The sequence below is a fragment of the Vigna radiata genome, chromosome 2, assembly GCF_000741045.1.
Source record: "Vigna radiata var. radiata cultivar VC1973A chromosome 2, Vradiata_ver6, whole genome shotgun sequence".
Lineage (NCBI taxonomy): Eukaryota > Viridiplantae > Streptophyta > Magnoliopsida > Fabales > Fabaceae > Vigna > Vigna radiata.
In genome coordinates, this window is record NC_028352.1 from 7741786 (window position 1) to 7753943 (window position 12158).

Sequence of the window (12158 nt, forward strand, 5' to 3'; positions counted from 1 at the left end):
ACACACTAAATCTTTTTTATTATTAATATATATATATATATATATATATATATATATATATATATATATTATTAAAGAAAAATAAATTATTGATAGAATTTAAGTATAAATTTAAGTCATATATTAAAAAAATAACATATAATTAGAAAAGTTATAAACTTATTATTTATAAATTTATTATTTTAAACTTTCAAAATAAGATGTTATTCAGTTTTGATTTAGATCTATATGAATTTTTTACATAACAAAATTAAATGATTATTTTATATAATTTAAAAATATATTTAACCAGTTAAGTAAAATTAAATATGTTTAGTCAAATAAGAATTTCAACGTTCTATTACATTAATTTTTCTATATAAACAAACAATCAAATTTATTGAAACATTTTACAAATTCTATTTTAGTGTGATAAAATGGTTGTAAATAGTTATTTGTCAAATTAAAAATATTTAGATTTACGACATATTATAAGTTAATTGTATTTTTTCTTGATTTAAAAATATTAAAAAAAAACTCATGGGCTAACCTTGGTTCATAGAGATTTTATAAATATTTTAACCCTATGATTCTTTGAATCAGAAACTTTTTGGCTCTATGAATTTGTTTGGCTCCAACTGATATGAGTCAAGACCAAACCATGTGAAAGAGACCAAATTGACACATACCACTTAATCCTAAAACACTGCGGATCTTTCTATAACATCACTTATAATATTTGGTTCCTTTCAGAATTAATAATTTTTTAAGTTAATATTATCTTTAAAATAATATGAAATCTTAAAAAATGATAAAAAGTTATTACTATAGTTGTGTTTGTTTTCTTAGATATATTGTTATAATACGTAAAAGAACAAGTATTTTTGGTTTTTTCTTCAACTCATTTGTGTTGATTTGTAAAGACAAATTTGAAAGAGAAAAGTTGTATCTCATCCTAATAAGAATGAAGAATTATGAGAAAAAAGCAATTCAATATAAATATTTTACTCAAATATCCTTTACTTTTAATTGAATTCTTTCATTCTTATTTAAATTTTAATTGTATGATAAAATGTTTTTAATAATAATAGTTAATTCTATTAAATAGTTATTATAATAATATTGATAGTAGTAATAATAATAAATATATTTTATTTTATATTAATTTTAATCATGAAAGTAAATTATAATCTAAAATTTTTATCTATTAAAATATATTTTATTTATCACATTCATAAAATAATTTACAAATTTTATTTTCAAATATTTTCAGTTCCATTTCTTTTCTCCATTTTCACATTTATTTCGTTAAAACAATCCGCTCTTTTAACTGTATAATTAACTTTTAACTAATTATTTTTTTATTAAATAAACATATTCTGAAAACAGATAAAAAATAAATAATAAAGTTTGTTCTTTTTGTTCCACGGTAAATGCTAATCGTATCTGTACTTCCTAACATTAATATTCCTTGGGATATAACTCGTCACTATTTTATGAGACATGGATAACATTTATTTCGTAATGCAGTGTAATGAATTACGAAATAAAAACATTATTTTGCAAGTCTTATACATTTCGTACATAAGTGTAAGATTTATTTTTTATTTTTGAATTCAAACATATCATAAACATCCAATTTCTGTTCTTTATCAACTTCTCTTTAAATGATCTCAACAATAATTTTCTTTATCAAGTTATAATTATTTTACATGTCAAAGAATTAACCTAAATTATGAAAATTATAAGATATTCATTTTAGTTGTATTTTGCAAAAACATTAGTTAATACGAAAATATAAACTTAAAAAACAATTTTACCAAAAATTGAAAATACCCAAAATTATAAAATTCATCACCAACTATTATGTCCAACACGTTTTCATGCATGTTCAAAAAGTAGATTAACATCCACTAAACTCTCTTAATCCATTGCAAAATAGGAAAATAATACAACTCATCGCATTTACTTGTAGTTTAAATGTTAGACCATATTCTTTGACTTAATCTATAAATAGAAAGACCACATTTGAAAGCAGATTAGTTGAAATGTTTGAAGTAAAATTCGCACCAAAAAATTATATATCGGCCATAAAAGATGACAAATGCTGGAGACTTTACGTGTAAATTTAAAAAAGGAAATGAAATTTCTTCCTTTATTTACTTTTCATTTTTGTATTTAGATTTAATTATTTCGGAGTCTCTATTCGTGTAAATTCATCAAGTCATCATTTTTTTTTGTCTCAAATAGATCTCCTTTTATGTAAATTTGAGTCAATTATGACATTGTCATTAATGGATAACATTAAATTTGTTACCTAATGACATGCTGAGCTAGCATTTAATAAGCACGTAGCACAATAAGTGGTCTCATTGCGTAGATTTATTTGGAAAGTGTATGAGAGGAAAGAAAGGCAGGGGGAAAGTGAATTAGAAGTCTAACGGTATTAACAGTTAAAAGCCGAACAGTAGTCAAACAGTATTAACAGTTAAAAGTTGAACGATATTAACAATTAAAGGTCGAACGATATTGACAGTTCAAGGCCAAATGGTATTAACATTTCAAAGCCGAATGGTATTAACAGTTCAAGGGTCGAACGGTAGCCGAACGATATTAACAGTTAAAGACTGAACGATATTAACAGTTAAAGGCAGGGGGGAAGTGAGTTAGAAGCTGAACAGTTAAATCCACGTAATGAAACCTCACTTGTGTCACGTGCTTATTAAATGCTAGCTCAACATGCCACAAGACAACAAATTTAACATCATCCATAACAATAAATGACAAAGTCATTACGTGGATTTATTTGGAAAGTGTATGAGAGGAAAAGAAAGGTAGGGGAAAGTGAGTTAGAAGCCAAACAGTATTAACAGTTAAAGGTCGAAAGGTAGCCGAACAATATTGACATTTAAAGGCTGAACGAAGGCCGAACGGTGTTAACAGTTCAAGACCGATTGATAGCCGAACGATATTAATAGCTAAAGGCAAGAGGAAGTGAGTTAGAAGCCGAACAATTAAGTCTACGTAATGAGACCTCACTATGCCACATGCTTATTCACCAGGTAATAATTTTAACATAATCCACAACAATTAACAGCAAGGTCATAATTGACTCAATTTTACATAAAAAGAAACCTAATTGGGACAAAAAAATACGAAAACCTATTTGAGATGAATATGTATAAATAGTGACTTCTGAAATGATTAAAACTTGTCTTTAACTTCAATCATTGTCATTTACTTATGTTGATATTTCATTTATTTTCGAAATTTTTTATTTAACTATTATTGATAAAGTTTAAACCTAATTAACCCAAGTACCTAGTTAATTATGACTTAACCGAAATCCTAAGTTACGCAACAAATTTAATCAAAGCCGGACTTAAAAAATGTTCATACACATTTTTCTTTCCTCAATGTGTTTTTTTTTTTTTTTAAAAGTCAGACATGTAGAAAATAAATCAAGAGCATTTGTGTGGTTCTTTTTACGTTATGGAAAATGAAATAATTGATAAATTGAACAATAAGATAAAATTGAGGAGAAAATGTGGAGTGAACCTTGAAAAAAATGTTGAGTGGGTACATTGAATTGAGAGATAAAGCTAAAACACGTGGAAGAGAAATAGCAGAAACAGGAGAAATTACTCGGAGATAGAAACGACGGTGTTTTATGACATACACATAATTAATAATGTGTTTTAAGATTAGAAAATTAATTCAATAAAAAACATTAATATTATTTCAAACTAATACAATTTTTGAAACTCGGAATTGCATCACTATTTTGTACCTCACATAATTAAGAAAGAAAGTTGTAAAGATATAAATTTATGGTTCGAGTGATTATAAGTGAAAATATATTTATTTGAGTATTATTATAGTTATTTGAATAATTTGAAAGATGAAAAATCATTAATAGATTTTATAATTTAATTATGTTTTTTATGTTATTTTTTTAAATAAAGGGGTTAATGTAATTAAGAATAAATATAATATATATGAGTAATATTATTTTTTATTTTTTTTGTTAAATTTTTTAATATTCAAACTAAGGAGTATATTACACGTTCATTTCTGAATGTAATATGACAAGTTTAATGTGTTAATTGGTTTGAGATAAACATTGATGGTGCAATTAGGGATTATTTTAATTTGGCTTTATGTGCTAGTATTTTTAGGAAAAATCAAGGTGAATATATGTATAGTTTTTCAGTTTTTAAAAGATACAATATTTATTTATGCTAATCTTATGAAGTCGTTTATGTTTTGAAATAAGTCTAGAGGGAAGAGTTTGGAAGACTTTGGTTGAAAATTTATTTTTCTTTAGTCTATGATTTTTTTTATCGATAAGTGATGCTTTAAAATATTAGAAAGAAGTTATGTTGATATTTGTATTTTTGTACGTATATACTATTCAAAATTTCTCTTATTTTCTCATTAAGAAAATTATTTTGGTGATAGGTTAACTAATTTAAATTTCATTTATATATAACAATATAAGTGATTTAATGTTTTACTTTAATGTATTTATTTATATATTTTTTATAATAGATATAATTTATTTATTTGTGAATTATAATTTTTTTTATTGGTCTATTACGATTTCATACATTGTTATATTTTATTTTTTTTAGTAAATTTTAATATGATGTTAAATGGTTGATGGATTTTAGAAGGTTAACATATACATATATGAAATGTAAAATATTTATAACTATTTGTAACATCACCTCATTTAAAATTATAAAATATAATTAATAATAATCTAAAAATGATATAGTATAATAAGACTCACTCAAAACTTTGCAAAATTCCAAAATTTTCTTCTTTTTTAAAACACTTTTATTTTTTTTATTAACAAAAGTTAGTTATTAAAACATTAACAAAATTTCATTATGAACAATTAAACTCACAACTTATCCTTCCTTTTTCATACACTTTTCACAGGTAAAATCGTATATCCCTAAACAGTTTTACCTGTGTAATAATAGTTCTTTAAATGATTAACATTCAATTTTCATTCAATATATTTTCATTTTAGTTTCCAAAATACTCAAACTTTATATTCGAACAAGCAATTTATTGATAGTTTACGTTTCAAGTCCGAGATAGAAATAATTTAATATGTTGTGTGGTTTTTAACTTTTGTATTCTAATTATGTAATATGAAGTTTGTTTCTATTAATATTTTTTTTTAGGCTTTGTTTATAATAACTTCATTCAAGTTTCATTTAATATTATAATTAATTTTTTATTTATAAAAAGTCACTGGATCAATTTTTTAGCGAAGGAATAAAAAATTAATATATATGCTTTACGAAAAAAAATACAAATTTTGGAGTGAAGTATGCTTGAAAAATATTAAATAATTTTTATTGTTAATATTATGTTTAATATTACATTTTAAATTAATGTAGACAGCATAAGTTGAAATTAAAATTTGAATAACCTTAAATTCAATGGTTTTTAAGGAACTTTATGAAATGGAAACATACACTACAAAAGTATTAAATAGTAACAAATTTTAATAACAAAAAATAAATAATTGCTGTATTAACTAATTTAGATACATATAAACTAATCATTATTTGTATATAAAATAATTTCTATAATAAATACAAAAATTATAGTCGGTTTACGAAATAGAGTCTAAATTGATATATAACATTAAGTATCTAAGTTTTAACTATCGATCCAAATTAACTAATAATCATAAGTTGCTAAAATATTGATACTTATGTTAGATACCTATTTAATTTTAATTTACAAATTAGTTATACTTTTTTACTCATAATAAAAATTATTTTAAATACTATTAATTTTTGGTTTATATTATTTCCTTTAAAAGGTTATTTTCTATGTAAATTATATATATTGCGAATATTTTTATCAATATTTGTTGTATTTTTTAATTATTAATGCAGATGTTATTATTTGTTTATAGTTGCTTAGGATTTGTTTTATAATATTTTATAGATAATATTAATTACAATTATTTGTTATCAGTGTTAACTTATATCAATAATAATTAAGATGAATTTTGAGAGAAAATTTTAATAATTATTGATAAAAATATAAAAAGAAAAATTCAATTATCAACGTTGTAAAAATATCCTTAATTAATGCTAGTTTAAATAATTATGTTTGATATTAATTAAAATAATTTCGGTAAACATCAATAACAATTTCAAAATATATATATACACACACACACACACAATTTACTAAAGTTATATAACTCAACAAATAGTTTCCCAATTTAAAATAAAAAAAATATTGCTAGAATTTTGTTTGATAATTTTTCTTGCTTGTCGGCAAATGAAACCCTTTATACATATGAACTACCTTCTAGTTTGTAAGTTCTGATCTTTTTTCTTCTACAAAGTCAAACGTAGAATAATATATTCATATAAAACAAAACAACAATTATTGTATTGTGCTTTTTAAAAAGGAAACTGTGGTTGGAAATTAAGATAACAAGATTAAAGACACTCTTTATATGAAAAAATATTACCATATATTTAAGGGTTTTTTTTTCTGTTTCATTTTTAAAATATGATTTATTATATTAGAACAGGTGAGTGTATAAAAATATTTTTTTATTTCAACCCTTAATATGTGAAGTTAAATTACATTAAAACAAACACATACAAAACTGATATATAAGAGAGTAACTTCGATCATTAGCTTTATTATGAGAGACAAGATCAATAATGTTCCAACTGTAAGTATGCTATGTTAACGTTTGAAACTGGATTTTAATTATGTCATAAATTTTTAAAACATATTTTAATGAATTAAGAGAAAATAATTGTATAAATTATAATTATTAATTTCGAGGGTAAAGTATATCTCACTTCTGGAAGTACTTGAATATAAGGAAACAATAAACATAAAAACCAAATATTATGAAATTAATATTGGAAATTGGATATCCATTGTTGAAAAATTCATTCAAAATTTGCTGCACATAAGATTTTGGGTTGATTTAGTCTTATCCAAATCAGAAGTTAATTGAATTTTTCCAAGACTAGTAGGAATTTTGGTTACTTTCACTACCCATGTGTTTTTCTATTTGGAGGAAGATACACGTGAGAATATAGAAATTATAATAACTAGAAAAATAGGTATAGGTAATATGATTTAAAAGACTTATCTACTTTTTAATCATTTAATATAGAATATTTTTTTATTTAAAATATTTTTATGAAATAAAATTTGGTGAATAATTATATAATTAAAATTAAAAATATGTTAGATATTAAGAAATTTTATTGGATATTATTATACATAAATAGAGATTATATGAAACTGTTAGATATTTTTAATATTATTATACATTATTTGATATTTTTGGAAGTGGTAAGATATTCTTGGAGACTATGAGATATTTTAGGATTTTGTTATATGTTAGATATTATGAGATATTATTAGATATGGTTATATATTATAAGTTATTTAATATTATATATTATTATATATTATCAGATATAATGAGGTATTCTTATAATTAAAGTGTGTTTTTGGTGATTAATGTGTTGAAAGTTTTGATTTATAATTATTTTTTTTAAATTTGAGATTTTTATTGTTAAATGACAATTGTTAAGGGAGTTAAAGTTCTCTTTTCTTGTCTTTTAGCTTGTACAGGTGAATTATGACTAAGAGTTATTAGTAAGATACTTTATGAGTATTGTTTGAAGGTGTTTTAAGTATAAGGTTGAAGTTCCTTACTCAAAGCATTTCAAGTTGTCATGAATAATGGATGAGCTCCCTCGTCCTCCATAATTCAATATTCGCTCACTCTCCTTCTTGTTCAAGTCATCTGGTGAGTACTTGTTAAATGCACTGCAACGCTGAATCATGATCTCTAAAAAAAACTTCCATACCAATTATCAATTCTTTCAAATGTCATTATGTTTGTAAAAATTAGATTAAATTAGATAGACAAAAATTATGAAATGAAAACTCATTATAAAATCATTTTTTGTAAGAAATTGTTTAACGAGTGTTTCTGATTTTTTCGAGGCCAATTACCAATTCATTCGGATGTCATTATGCTTGTGAAAATTAGATAAAATTAGATAAGACAAAGATTATGAAATGAAAACTCATTATAAAATCATTCTTTTTTATAAGAAATTGTTTAACAACGAGTGTTTCTGATTTTTTTCAGGGGCTACAGTGGCGATGACAGAGAAAATGTTTGAATGAGAGAGATGAAAGAGAAAGGGTTGAGAGGAATGAGGGAGGTGAGCAAGGGTTTGAGGTTTTCCTTACTTTACCATAACTAAAAGAAACATAAACATTACTATTGACAAATTACTGTGCTATTTTACCTTACTTTACCATAGGAAACTTTTCATACTTATTTTTCTGCGATTAAACCCTTTTGAAAGTCCCTATTTACGTGGGTTTTTCTCAGATAGATCTCTTCTTATCGGTTTCCTCAATTTAGTTCTTAAAAATGAAAAATTGACTCAATTTGGTCCCTACAGTTAAATTAGCTTAACGAGGTTAAGTTTTTTATTAGGTGGAAGGTTGACATGGCAAGTTTTTAAACATGGCATTCACATAACTGTACGTGGAATTTAAAAACATTTTAACATTTTGATAAAAAAATTTAAAAAAAGTCATCTTCCATTACAATCAAGCATTACTCAAAAATCTTCTTCCCTATCCATCACCCAGACCCTAAATTCAGCCATAACTTTCATTCCAACATTTGTAATTCAAGCACGTTAGAGATTTAGTGTTTGTTCTTCTTGCAGGTTGACAAACATTAAAAGGAGTCGAAGGTTGAAGTTGCAGATTGAAGTCGCACAGTGATTACATCTTGAATAGGGATGACAAAAAAATCTGCGGATAAAGTTCGCGACGGATAGTTACTATCCGCGAATATTTACTACATGTAGGTAACAGGTAACGGGTATTTTAATACCCGCTTCTAAACGGGTCGGGTACGGATAGTATACTACCTGACGCGTGGGTACCCGTTACCCGCAAAAAATAATAAAAAAAAAAATCTATTTATATTTTTAATTAAATTTAATTAAAAATAAAATAAAATTATATTTTATTAGGTTAAATTTAATTAAAATTAAATTTATATTTAATCTAATTTATGTTATATTATATATATATATATATATATATATATATATATATATTGTAATTTTATTTAAATTTTATTTTAAAATGTATAAAATATATATTTTATTTTATTTTTTGGAGGTATCTGCAGGTACCAGGGAGTTTTAAAATACGCGCAGATATTTTTTAAATGAGTACCCGACGGGTAACGGGTAGGATTTTGTCCAACGGGTTGGGTTGCGGGTAGGCACTATCCATACCCGACCTGACCCGCTGCCATCTCTAATTTTGAAAGTGCTAAGCTTTTATCCTGAAAGACATTTCATGTCAAAGTGAGGAAAGAGACACTAATACGAAAACAACGTATAACGTCACGAGTTCAACATCCAACCACTAAATAGACAACGTTAAAAATGACCAGTGGTATTTTTGTAATTAAATGCAATTATTGAACATCGTTTATAATTGTAATTTGACGAAAAATGATATAAAATGTCGAATGTCCTAGTGTTAGACGTTAAAAGGTTAGTGAGTTCAATAAAAATTTAAGCGAGAGATTGAAAATTCATTCACTTTATCTTAACGCGGGAGACCTTCTTCTCTTTTCAAACTTTTCTCGAACGAAGTTTGACGACCATCACAAGTAATCTTTCTTTCATTTGATACAAATGCATGTTAATTAACTACTTTATGTATGATTTTCGTTTGTTTTGACCGATTATTTTCATGCTTTTGTCCTTCATATGCGCATTCTACTTTCTCTCTCACGGGTGACGACACTTTATTCCGATGAACCAACCTTTTGAAGGTTAGCTTTCGTTTTCATTTTGAAGAACTTATTTGTTGAACTTGTTTGTTGTTTTTTTGTTAAACTTGTTTATGGTTGTTGTTATTTGATTGAACTTGTTTGTTGTTGGTTATTGTTGTTTGTTGTTGATTATAGTTCATGCTTCATAAAATACCAAAAACTGAAATTTGTTTTTTTTTTCTTTTTCAGATCTCGTAGAGTTGTAAAAAAGGATCACAATTAATTAAAAAAAAATTGATTATCGTCGAATATTGACAAAATTCGACGTTAAGTTACGTCGTATATTGACAAAATTCGACGTTATTTTATTGTCTCCTGATATGACGTCGTTCGCGAATTCGCCGTTAAAAATCCAGAATATTTGATGTTGTATGCGATTTTTGTACTAGTGAGATCACTAATTCGTGGACTATTATTTCACCCACACATAAATCAAGATCTTTGATGAAAGCTTTTGTCTTTCTTTTATTGTGATCTGCATCAGCGTTTACAATGACTATCTTCCGATGATGGGTATAGATCCAACTTCCTAATAATTAAGTATAAAGCAAAAATGAATTCTTCTTTAAATTCAATCGCAATATGCTAGAAAGTTAGTTCACCAGTGAGAATGTAAGTTTCCAATCTAAAAGGTTTTTAAAAAAGTTATTATTTTTTATACCTGTGTTTTGAGAAAGTTGTGTCCCTTTCTACCAGCTCGTGGGCAAAGAAGCACCTGTACCAAAGAGTGCTTGAAAAGCTGGCGAGTGTCCTCATCATGAGTGTTCATAAGTCCAACCTGAATATCTTACAAAGTCAGATACTATCTGGTTCAAAAGTAATAAAGTGAATATTGCCCAAAACAATCATTTGTAGTTGATTACCGTTTTATGTCCAAGCAAGCTTCCAAAAGTGGGATCATCCCATACAAGGAGCAACACTCTAACACCTTCCTGTGATTTAGCTGTAGGAATTTAAGTATGCTACCCTGCTTTTTTTTTCCCCAAATCTACAACTGCAGATTTGAAGGGTCCAAATCTATTAATACATTTTTTTTCCTAATTGCGAGCAGCGTTGCGACACTACTTCATCTCCATCAACGCAGAACCTAAATCGCGTTAAACCCTAGTAACGCGAAACCTAGAATCACGAACTTCTTGCGCTGCCGCGAGACCATGCCGTGAGAGCTCCATGCCTTTGTTTCTCCTTCCTCGAGCAATTGCGAGAACCAACGCATACTTCATCTCTGCGAGTCAAGAGAAAACCCCAATCTCGAAGGAAAGGCCCTGAGAGACATTGGACTCCATTCTAATCTTGAACTCTATGAATTCGTGATTTGTTGCGTCTTTAATCTCGAACCTAATTTGATTTTAATAAATCGTAATTTGGTGATGAACCCTGAGTATCAATCGCTAAGGTTGAAGATGGTGAAGGGAGGTTGAAGATGATGAATCCTAATTTGGGTTTCAATTATCAGAAACTTTATTATTTTTTTTATTTTTTAAATACATATTTCACGTAACTTGCTTAATATGCCACGAATAAAAAACTGACCATATCAACGTTTCATATCATAAAAAAACTTAACTTCGTTAACTTAATTTAAACATAAATTCAATTAAGTGAATTTTTTATCTTTAAGGATTAAATTGGAAAAACCAATAAAACGGAACTATAAGTATAAAACCCATGTAAATAAAGGAGTTTAAACTTTTTCTGCAAACAGTTTCATCTTGAACAAGGATTATGGTTTTTATGTTTATCCTCTGATGTAAACATTTTGATCAAAATCATATGTACAGAGAATGTCTAAAGGTGGAGCGTCCATCATCTTCCAACATGATATGTGATTGAGGTTTGAGATTCTGCAGAGTGAGAGACGAGGGTGATGCGTGGTGACTCTACTTTGTGGAAAATGAACGGTGTAGCAGTGGATTATTTTGATAGAACATGTTTTCCACGTTTTAAATAATTATAAAATTGGAATTGATCTAGAGAATGGTTTCAACAGTGATCTCATACTAATAATGAATGAGTGTGATTTTGTTGATCTTGATTTGAAGGTTGGTAGGGTCACGTGAAGGGAGTTCCTCATGAATCGTGGGAATTGCTGTCACTTCAAATCAAATCACGTTTCTACGCGACATTGACAGACATATGTTATTATCATCTTTTCTCCTCTTACACATAAACTTCGTAATTATATTATCACACTTTCTAAAATTATATCTATAAATACACTTTTAATTCCTATGTCAAATTCAATTTTTTATATATTTAATCTTTTAAAATTTAAAATGAA